Genomic DNA, 10,505 nt, shown 5'->3' on the forward strand with positions numbered 1-10,505 from the left:
AAGACATTCACGTCTTTGGCAGCCCGGCTGCTCTTCCTGTACTTGAGTTCTGCAGTCTATGGCACCAGGATAATGGTTTCAAGTCTTCAAAGCCAGGTGTGGAGGCACGTGCCTGTAATCCCAGCACTCAGGAGGATCGCAAGTTTGAAACCTGCAAGGACTACAAAGTGAGATCCTGTCTCATACACACTGTCTACAGAGAAAGAGAAATATGGGCATCTACCTAAACAGATATAGAGTTCCCAAGTAAACTAATGAACACATTAAATACCAACAATATGGTTAGATCTAGCAGTGCTTGAGATTCAGTTTCAAGTCAGTAGATTTTTCCCCAAACAGAATTTTACTTCCACCCAGGCTCTGAGCAGGAAGAAACTCTCTGCACCAAACACCTCCCTACCAGGGAGATTTGTATTTTTCTCACCAACAGAATAAGATGTTGAAATTTGTGTTTAATACAATGACTGTTGTGAAATACTATTTTAACTAGGCAAAGATGTGTTACTTTTGTTTATACTAGTTTGTCTCACTTTGCCTACCTAAAGCACCTGATTGGTCTAATAAAGAGCCGAATGGCCAATAGTTAGGCAGGGGAAAGGATAGGCAGGGCTGGCAGGCAGAGAGGAAAAAATAGGAGGAGAAATCTAGGCTCAAGAGGGGAGAGAAGAATGAGAGAAGAAGGAGGAGAGAACTAGGGATAAGCCTAGGGCAAGAAGCCAGGCAGACAACAGACAGACAGACAGACAGACACAAAGAAGCAGTGAAAGTAAGATACACAGAAGTAAGAAAGGTAATAAGCCCCAAGGCAAAAGGTAAATAAAGAGAAACAGGTTAAGTTAAAAGAGCTAGCCAGAAATGTGCCCAAGCTAGGTCAAGCATTCAAAACTAATAATAAGTCTCCGTGTCATGATACAGGAGCTGGTTAGTGGCCTAAAAGAAAAGTCAGGTACAAATGGCCATCCACAGGGTATCATGTTCATATACTAAATCCAAACACACACATAGTCAAAATGTCTCATGCCCCCTTAGGGTCAAAAAAGGAAGAAGTGAGACGTTCTTCCTATAGTACCCAAGCAGCTACAGAAGGAGCACTGGAGCCAGCCAGCAACTCTGGGCCTGTCATCACCCCAGCAGAAAATCAGAGTGACAATAATGGAATCTATTTGTTAGGAAGAATAAATGAAGGCATATATGGAAGAGAAAAGAAAACCCAGGAAACAGTAAACGCTACCTACCAATAATACTGTTTTTATTACCATCAGCTATTATTCAGATGAAGTGGGTGGATTTCAAATATAAATGTGACATTATCAAACGAAATTCTTTGAACAGGCCATTCTTCAGCAGGTGCAAGAAATGAAAAACATTGAAAAGCATAATCCAAGAAGCACAGGAGATCAAGATAAGCCCACATAAAAACATAATCACTGATTTCTAGACAACCTGAGTGTGTGGGAAGACCTTCATATCCAGGCATGATGCGTTCTATTTTTTAAACCTCCCCCTACCCCGTGTGTGTGTGTGTGTGTGTGTGTGTGTGTGTGTGTGTGTGTGACAGTATGCATATGAAGGTCAGAAGACAGCCCTGGGTATAGTACCTTGCTTTCTATCTTCTCTGAGACAGTCTCTATGTCCATATCTCCACCTCCCAATCTGCCGTGGCAGCTCTGTGATCACAGATGCTCACCACCCTGTCTCGCTGAGACACAGGTCATCAGGCTTGTGCCAAAGCACTTCACCCCTGAGCCCTCCCCCAGCCTGGCATGAGGCATTCTTTCAAGTGGGAGAGCTTGCTTTCTGAAAAACGTTGAGTTTTCCTTCAAAGATATCTAAACATACACACCACCACCACCACCACCACCACCACCACCACCACCACCCTCGTTGCTGACTATTCTATCCTCAAATACAGAAAAACACAAGGCTTATCTACTGATGCTTTGTAACCAAACCAAAGCTTAACTCTGATCTTTAAAATTTTAACTTCTAAATCAAAACTGGGGCAGAGGGGAGTATTTATACCTGTAAGGCTCTTAGCAGCATCTACTGAACTACGTAATGAGATATCCTAATTTTTATATGAAAAAACAAAAATATTAGCTAAGAAATGTTTTAAAAAGTACTCTGTGCCTTTCTTTGTATGAAATTCTCTTGAAATCAGATTGCTCCTGTGGTAGCATCCATGCAGTCTCAGTTCTGAACCTGGGCTTTTGAAGATGAGTCTAGGCCAGTTTCTTTGAGGTAGAACTAACTTCTACTTCCTATCTGTCTTCTCTATCACCTACATCGCCAAGCACTTCCATTACACTCATTTGTGTTCTTTCTTTCCTTCCTGACAGGGCTCCCTCTGTAGCCCAGGCTGACCCACACTCTGTCCCTTCACTGTGGCCTCCAGATGCTGAGATTACAAGTGCGCCAGCCATTTCTGGAGAAAAAAACAAAACAATGTGCTTGGGCACATGTCTGATGCCTGATCGAATTAGGCCAAAGTGTTTGGGTGTGGGAGACTTCCTCCTAAGTTCCTCCCTGCTATTCACTTACACAGATCCATTTTCTCAAAGATGAGCTCCTCAGGAGGCCCCTCAGCAGCCACGCATCTCACAACCATAGTCACATATGCAAGTGTCTTTAGTAGAGATTGGCAGAACAGTTCACAGGGAAAACGGCCAGCACACTCCTCGGGACCATGGGGACATGCACATCCCTCCTGCTGCTTTCCCTGCATCAGGCAGAGACACGCCTCTCACTGCACCACACTGCCTCTAGGAGCGAGCGGTCATCACAGTTGACACTTCTATTGAGAAAATGAGACCAGCTCGGGAAATCCACACAGACAGACAGTTGACAGGAGCGGTATATCTGGGGCCTGGCAGGTTTTCACTCTTAAATCACTTGGGAAAGTCTACAGGGGTTGTTTTGTTTTGAATTGCCCTTTTGATGAAGATAGCAAATAAGCACCACTAAGGATACTTAAGGATTTAAAAATCAGTTCTGTGAGGCGGACATGTGAACCTCAGGTTTTGTTCAATAAGCCAGAAGCCTACCGAAAAGGGAAAATGACAAAGTTTCACAGGAAGAGATAAAGTTGTGATGAAAATTTTCAATGTTCCTGGGCCCTAAATTATTTGCCTAATTAGTGACTTCTTAGTTCATCTACAGTGATGAAGCCCTGACTCAGGGCCTTCAGCATGCCAGGCGAGTGCTCCACCACTGTGTGAGACACATCCAGTCCTCCTGGGTCCTAAACTTTAACCACCATTTCTTAAAATTAAAGAAAAATAAATCATAATTTAAAAGCCTAAAAGCATTAGCAATGCTATTTTATTTATTTATTTTTTTTCTGATTATGAGAACTTTTTACACTGGGCATTTTCAGCTTCGTTCAAAATCTGTACTCACAAATTCCCTGTATTTTCTTGAGTTCCTTCCCTGGAGGTTTTGGTTCCCTCATTTGGTACTGGGGTTGAATCTAAACCTGTGCTGCAACACCGACTTTCTGAGCATGCTGTCCTCTGGAGGGGCACTGGCAGGTGATCGTAACTGGCATCTCAGTAGGAAGAAGTCAGATGTTTTTTAGAGAACAGGCTTTGAACAGAAGGCCGATGTGAGGTTTTAAATGCCCCTCTTCTAAGCTTATCTGGAGCTGCGTGAGGAACAATGCACTCTGGGAAATGTAGTCTGGTGTAGAAGAGCCCACCAGGGTAGTCTAGACTAACAGACTAACCACTGACAGCTTGGAAGGAGCGGCTAGGCATGCCTCCATCACAGAGGATAGGCTGAAGATAAGAAAATGTGCATGTGTCCAGAAGACAGGGATAAGTGTGTGTGTGTGTGTGTGTGTGTGTGTGTGTGTGTGTGTGCAAAGGACAGGGAAAAGTGTGTGTGTGTGTGTGTGCAGAGGACAGGGAAAAGTGTGTGTGTGTACAGAGGACAGGGAAAAGTGTGTGAGTGCAGAGGACAGGGAAAAGTGTGTGAGTGCAGAGGACAGGGAAAAGTGTGTGTGTGTGTACAGAGGACAGGGAAATGCACATGTGCAGAGGACAGAGAACCTTGCGTGCGTCCAAGGGACAGGCACTTTGCTGAGCACTGGCTAGGAACTGGTGTGCTTAGGCCCCCAGGCTGCCATTGTGCAGCCTGGCTGTGTTTCTGCCCTTGGATCTGTGTCTCCTGGAAAACTCCCCAAAGCCTGATACCTTTCCCTTTTTGGTTAAGTATAGTGGGACGGAAGTCTGGGTCACATCGTGGCAGAGTTCCCATAACAGTCAAGCTAAGTTCAGTTGAGGGATTTTCAAGCAGCTGAGAACATGGCCCAAAGGCGCCATCTCTAAAGTGAGGAACACCGCTGGAGGACTGACAGCCCATGAAAAGGTAAGCAATTCATAATCCCACAGTTAAAATGGAACACTACAGAGTCCCCGGATTCACAAGCTCCTTGCCATGTTGTTTTCCCACTTGAACTGGTCACTTACCATGGGGACAATAGGACTGATTAAAGAGACCTGCGATCTGAAGTTACATCAGACTGTCCCAGCTCCCTGCTACGGACTTTACGGTGTCATGAACAGTTGACATCTCAGCAGTTTTGAATTTTGATCTTTCCTGGGGCCAGTGATGGTATAACAGTCTCTGAATGTCTAACACACTCAGGGGCAGAGTGGCAGTCTGTGCAGGGAAGGGTGACTGATGCTCTGCAGTGCGTTGTACTGCTAGGCCACGAAGCTCCACGTGTGTGGTGAGTGCACTAACAATCTCATATAATTTCATTTTATGATGTGTTAGTTCATCAAAACTTAATGATACTTTCTGGGAAGGAGATAAAGGAAATGTTTCTAACACATGATTTTGTCAAACTTACAGGTACCAACAACAGAAATACTGATGTTTAAAGCCAGAATTGGAGATGAAGATAGTGAATTCCAACATACCTGGTTTGGGTGAGATGAAGAGAAAATGGCTTTCCCTAGTTTACCCAGCTATCAGGGATGAAGCAGGATCGAAATCTTAGTCTTGGGAATCCCAGCTCAGGAAACTCAAGGATTCCGTCCCTGGCTCCCTTATCGACAGCCCAATGAAGTCCCCAAACTGACCTGATTCTGTGTGCGGGGCTGGCATGAACCTGGAGGGTCAGGAACAACAGGCACTTTCTTCCGGAAGCGGATGTCGAGAGTATCACACCTGTGAGGAAGGAAGAAGAGGCTCAGCTCGTGTTCGGAAGACCAGCTGCCCCAGCATCTTCGGCTACTTCTACCTGTTCCCTTCCTTTAACACCTGAGAGCACGTCACTCAAGGTAGGCACACCCGCTTTTAACACAACCCCCCGAAAGGGGCCGGCAGGACGGCTCAGTGGGTACAGGTGCTTGTCACCAAGCCTGACAACCACAGCCTGAGTGATCCCTGCAACCCACATGGTGGATGGAGAGAACTGATTTCTACAAGCTGCTCTCTGACCTCCACAGGGTTGGCATGGTGCATGTGTGTGCACAGACACACACCCAAAAGGAGTAAATAAAATGTAAAAATAAGCCTTCCAAAAGGAAATAGAGCTGGCAGTTTTTCTTAAAATCCATGGAAGCTAGGTTACTTGAAGTATTTGCTACAGATCACCCATTTTGGCTTCTTTAGCTGGTGAGGAAACTGACCTAAAGAACTTACATAAAGACAAAGTGCCAACACCATGGTGAGAGGCAGGGCCAGATCGTAAAGCCAGCTCTACCCCTTTGGGGCTGGTACTCACTTGCATAAAACAGAACACACTGTCTCCCCTTCAGAGAGAAACAAACAAACAACCCAGTATTACCCTAGGTGTGCTTGTCCAGCATCAGAAGAGACATGAAGGGGAGCGCTAAATGGATTTGTGCAAATTTAAATTAAGAAAACCCCCATCCTCCCCCGCAGGTCGCACTCCGGCCTCAAGTTACTTGCCACACCACATACACATGACTTAAATGTCTCTCCTATCTGTGAGCCCCTATTTCAGTAGGAGAACCCTCAAATACGGATATGCAGTCCAGGCTCTGGACTCCATCCTCTTTGCTCTAAAAACTTCCCATGGTCTTAGCCACTTACTTCCCTGGTCTCAAGAAATTCAAAAATGAGTCCCCTGCACTAATACCGACAGGCCTTCTGAAGCCACACTCGTTCTTGGCCAGCATTCTGTGCGTACGGAAGGAAGTTTCCGTGTTGTAACATTCTGCTTTCCTGTTCACTACTGGTTTAATCTCTCTAATCATAGTACAATAATTCAAACAAAATCGGTTACTCAAAGATAATCTAGTTATGATGAGTATCTCACTTCTTGGCTGTTTCTTTTTATTGTTGTTAATTGTTTGTATTTGTGTTTATTTATTTATTCATTCAGACTGGGTCTCTTATAGGCCCGGCTAGCCTTGAACTCCTAAGTGCTGGGATTATAGGCACATACCACCATGCCAACCAAGCTTGGTTGGCTAGTGCTTAATTAATTAGAAGGTAAAGTTGGAACAAAAAAATACTCTTCAAAAATTGGAAGCTATTTCTTAATGAGCCCATACAACAGCTCATCAGGTAAGGTACCTTGCACCTAAACCTGATGCTCTGAATTGGATCCCTGGGACCCACATGGTGGAAGGAGAGAGCCGATTCCTGCAAGCTGTGCTCTGACTTCCATGAGCATGCCATGCACACAGGTATCCCTCCCCCCCACAGACAGACACAAATAATAAATAAATGTCACTTTTAAAAATCCTCATATTGCATCTTCAACAAGTCTTAGTTGTGTGATGTATCAGATGGTAGACACACACACAAGCTCCCCGGGGAAGAAACCTTTAAACCAGCAACTTAACAGCACTATGAGGAATTCAAATGGCAGTAGAGGAAAAAAAAAAGACAGTGAAGACATGTCCTAAATGTGACTTCGGAGTATGGCTTAACTGCATCTTATATAGCATAGGCTGGCCTTGAAGTTGCTATGTAGCCGATCCTCCAGCATCCACCTCCCAAGTGCTAGGATTATAGAAGGGAGTCACCATGGCTTGTTATAGAATGCTGGGGATCCTATAAACAAATCCATAAAAATGATACCAAACAGCTCCTGTCTTATACGGCTTAATGTTCTTATTCCATATTACATTTCCAACATTCAGAAATGCTAGACAAATGTTCTACTAACAGAACTATACCTGATCTTAATTATATTTTAAGTATATTATTTGATACCTACAACAATTATTTGCAAGTGTTCAGTTAAATTCAAAGCAAATTAGTAACATGAAATTCACCAGGCTCATGCCTCTAAATCTCATCAAACGAAAATTGAATATACACATTCTCCTTAATTTATAGGTACATATTTCAGAGAAATTTTAACATATGGAACAGGAGATAAGCACCAGAACTTTCCTAGCATGTATGTGTACAACAGCAAAACAAAACAAAACAAAAACATGGTGTTTTTAACAAAAGAATTAGTAAGCACTTTGGGGTCGGTATCACTCTCAACTGAAAAAGCCAATGAACCACATCCACAGGCAACAGCACTTCGGGAGGTGGAGGTCAGAACAAGACTTCAAGGCCATCCTCAGCTACATAGGAAGTTGCAGGCTTAGCATGGGCTCCATGAGACCCTCTGATACAAACAAAGACAAACAAAACATCTCGGTAACTGTCACCCAACTCCAGAACCAAATGTAAGTTATTCCTATTCCACACTTTCAACCCCTGCCCTCTGTAACTGCACATGTCGATTTTGCCTCCATCATTATTACTTCAAGTACATCATATATTGATGTATCTTTCAACAAGATGATATTCTAGTTTCGTTGTAAATCCATAAAAATGACATCAAACAGCTCTGGTCTTGTAGGACTTCAAGTTTCTATCCAATATTACATTTCCAAGACTCATCCATTCAATTGTCATGATGATACCAAATTTCTTCCCTACAATGTGCTTAGCAATGACACTCTCAGGAGCAATCATGGTTCATGTTAGCTATAGCCTCTCACTCCCTTAATTTTAGGATATAAAATGGCGTACAACTGCAATCTTAATTTGCATCTTCTTGCTCCTTGATGCTTCTTGCTCCTATGGTGCTGCATAGTCTTCCCTTCTCATTGGCTAACTCATGCCTTCTCTTTGGTGAAAGGCTTGTCTCTGTCTTTTGCTCTCTTTCTTCCTGGGTTGTTTTCTCTCCACTTTACACATGCTGATTATCTGGTTTTGCCAGTTCTGAGTGGCCAGGCCCAAACAGGTATCAGATAAAGTAGAAGCAGGAAGCCAGACAACTGGAGAGAGAAGCTCTGTGCCAGTGTTTTCCTGACTCCTTGCTTCCGAGCAGCATGCAATCTACAGATACTGTGAAGCACAGACATAAAATACTATCCAGCTGATGGAGCTTTCTAAGCTCCCATTGCAATGGAAGTTCGGCCAGAAAAAAGAAATGCTTAGGAAATGATGTCAGTGCATTCCACTTGTAGCCTACAACATAATTTCAAGGTGTCAAGTTTTCAACAGGCCACAATTTAGACAGTATTTCCACTGCAGCTCTTGTAGTTTACATATTTTTATTTCATGCTTTGCTCACCTCTGATTTAGAATACATCTGGTACAGTGTCAAAGGGCTGAGTATTTTTAAATGCACAAATGTTCATACATAAAAATCTGAATTTCAAAACTATTTTATATAAATTAGAAGCCATTGCCTGGACTCCACATTTAGCTAAATGTTAGCTATGCCTTGATCTCAGTAAAGTCTAAGGGGCTTAGAATCAATTAACTCTTTGTAGTTTGTAGATCAATGGAAAAAAAATACTGTTTCTCAGTCTTTAGCAATTTTCAGGGGTCTCTGAGTTTAAACAAAGTGGACCATTAAATAATAACAAAATGCTCATTTTCTGAAAGGAACTTTTAATAAGCAATTTTATAGCCTACTGTGGCTCTTCTGGGACACCTGCCAGATCATGTAATGAAAAGCACCAAAGAAACAAACAAAAGACCGCATGAAATCTGTGGCCCTCTACATGCTGACCTGAGCCCATGAGCCATCAGAAGAGGACTGCAGAAGCAAATGGTGCCCTCCTCCCACTGTGTTGGTTTCAGGGTCACATATGGGGTCTAAGCCTCTGCCACTACAGATGTCAGCCTGCTGCTAAGCAAGGGCAGTGCTGGTAAGTCCCACTGCTGTCTCCTCCCAATAAAACAACAACTACTGGCAGACAGAGCTCCAATCACTAGAAGATAAGCAACCCTTTCCCTTAACATCCCCGTCGGTTTCTACTGCTAGCACCCTCCCATTCAAACTGAGCACACTCCTATTAGATTTCTCCCCAGCACCACACCACTGAAACTTAAAGGTAGCGCATCATCTACCGACCTTCCCTGAGCTATGGGCAGCACCTGCATGACTCCTGCACGCTGATCCACTCCGTTCCCTGTGCTCACTCTCTTAGTTTGATCCCATTCATTGGCAACCCCCTTCCTACCTCCTTGACTGATCCCTACTTCTCCACCTCTAAACATCTAGTTCTTCCCCTCCCTACATTCTGTCAGCAGACACTACTGACAGTTTCCAAAGTACACTCAGAATCTCTTCACGCACACAGTACCTATGCTGGTCAAAGTCCATGGCTGCTGAAGTTTGGGATGTGACCTACCAATCTCTGCACCAACCATATTCCAGTCCTTTCTCATGAAAGTAATGAGGATGATCAGACCACCTGGCCTACATCATACAGTGTAGAACATCCCTATCTCATGGTGAGTTCTCGGTGCCCTCAGTAAGAACCTATGCTGTCATAAAAGAGTCAATATGACATCCCCTGCTTCTGCCATCACTTTCCACTACTTTCTTACACTTTGCGGACCTGGCACATCCTGCCTCAAGGCCTTCACTGGCTGCTGTCTATGAGCGTCCTCATGAGACATTATTTCTGCGCAGGCCTTCCCATCTTCCGGTCATTGCTCTTATGTCTCCCGGGCAGTCTGTTCAAGTCGGCCCTCGGTTCCCTCCCTCCTTCTGATTTTTCTCCAACATGACCAGCTAACTTCTACTCCTGCTTTTCCTAACTCCCGCTTCCCACACAGACATAAAAAGTGAAATCCATGACAGCAGAAATTTGTTTTGTTTGGTATTACATCTTCAACGCCTAGGACAGGAGAGAGGATAACCAGGGCGGGCAGCTAATAAGCAAATGCTTAACTATCAGGGCAATACAAAGGCCAAACTTTATAAAAACAAGATCATCTAAATGATCGTGGAACTTTTAAGATGTAAATTAATCACTCTAAAATCCCTTTAAAATATAAGATAATGACGATCTTGAGGCCAGCAGTTGACACAGCAGGCGTGCCCTTAGTCACACTAGAAAAACACTCCCCCAAACTGAGGCTGTAAGCCACAGAATGGCTTATTTTCTACTAACTGCTGCCACATCTGACAATGGGCGGCTTGCAGGGGCACAAGACCAAAGCAGGGAAATATTGTAAAAATGCTCATTCCAAACCCTGACTCCAGACAAAGAAACAAG

The 10,505-nt window shown here is 43.8% G+C and overlaps 1 protein-coding gene across 1 annotated transcript in view; it reads right to left on the reverse strand.

Annotated features, from left to right (window-relative positions):
- Positions 1–5,170, reverse strand: part of Wdfy3 (WD repeat and FYVE domain containing 3) — a 220,212-nt gene extending 215,042 nt beyond the window's left edge. The window contains exon 1 of the mRNA XM_059274816.1: positions 5,088–5,170. The gene's annotated coding sequence lies outside the window, so the exon portion shown is untranslated. The remainder of the gene's footprint in view (positions 1–5,087) is intronic.
- Positions 5,171–10,505: the final 5,335 nt, after the last annotated feature.

This window comes from Peromyscus eremicus, chromosome 10, assembly GCF_949786415.1.
Source record: "Peromyscus eremicus chromosome 10, PerEre_H2_v1, whole genome shotgun sequence".
NCBI lineage: Eukaryota > Metazoa > Chordata > Mammalia > Rodentia > Cricetidae > Peromyscus > Peromyscus eremicus.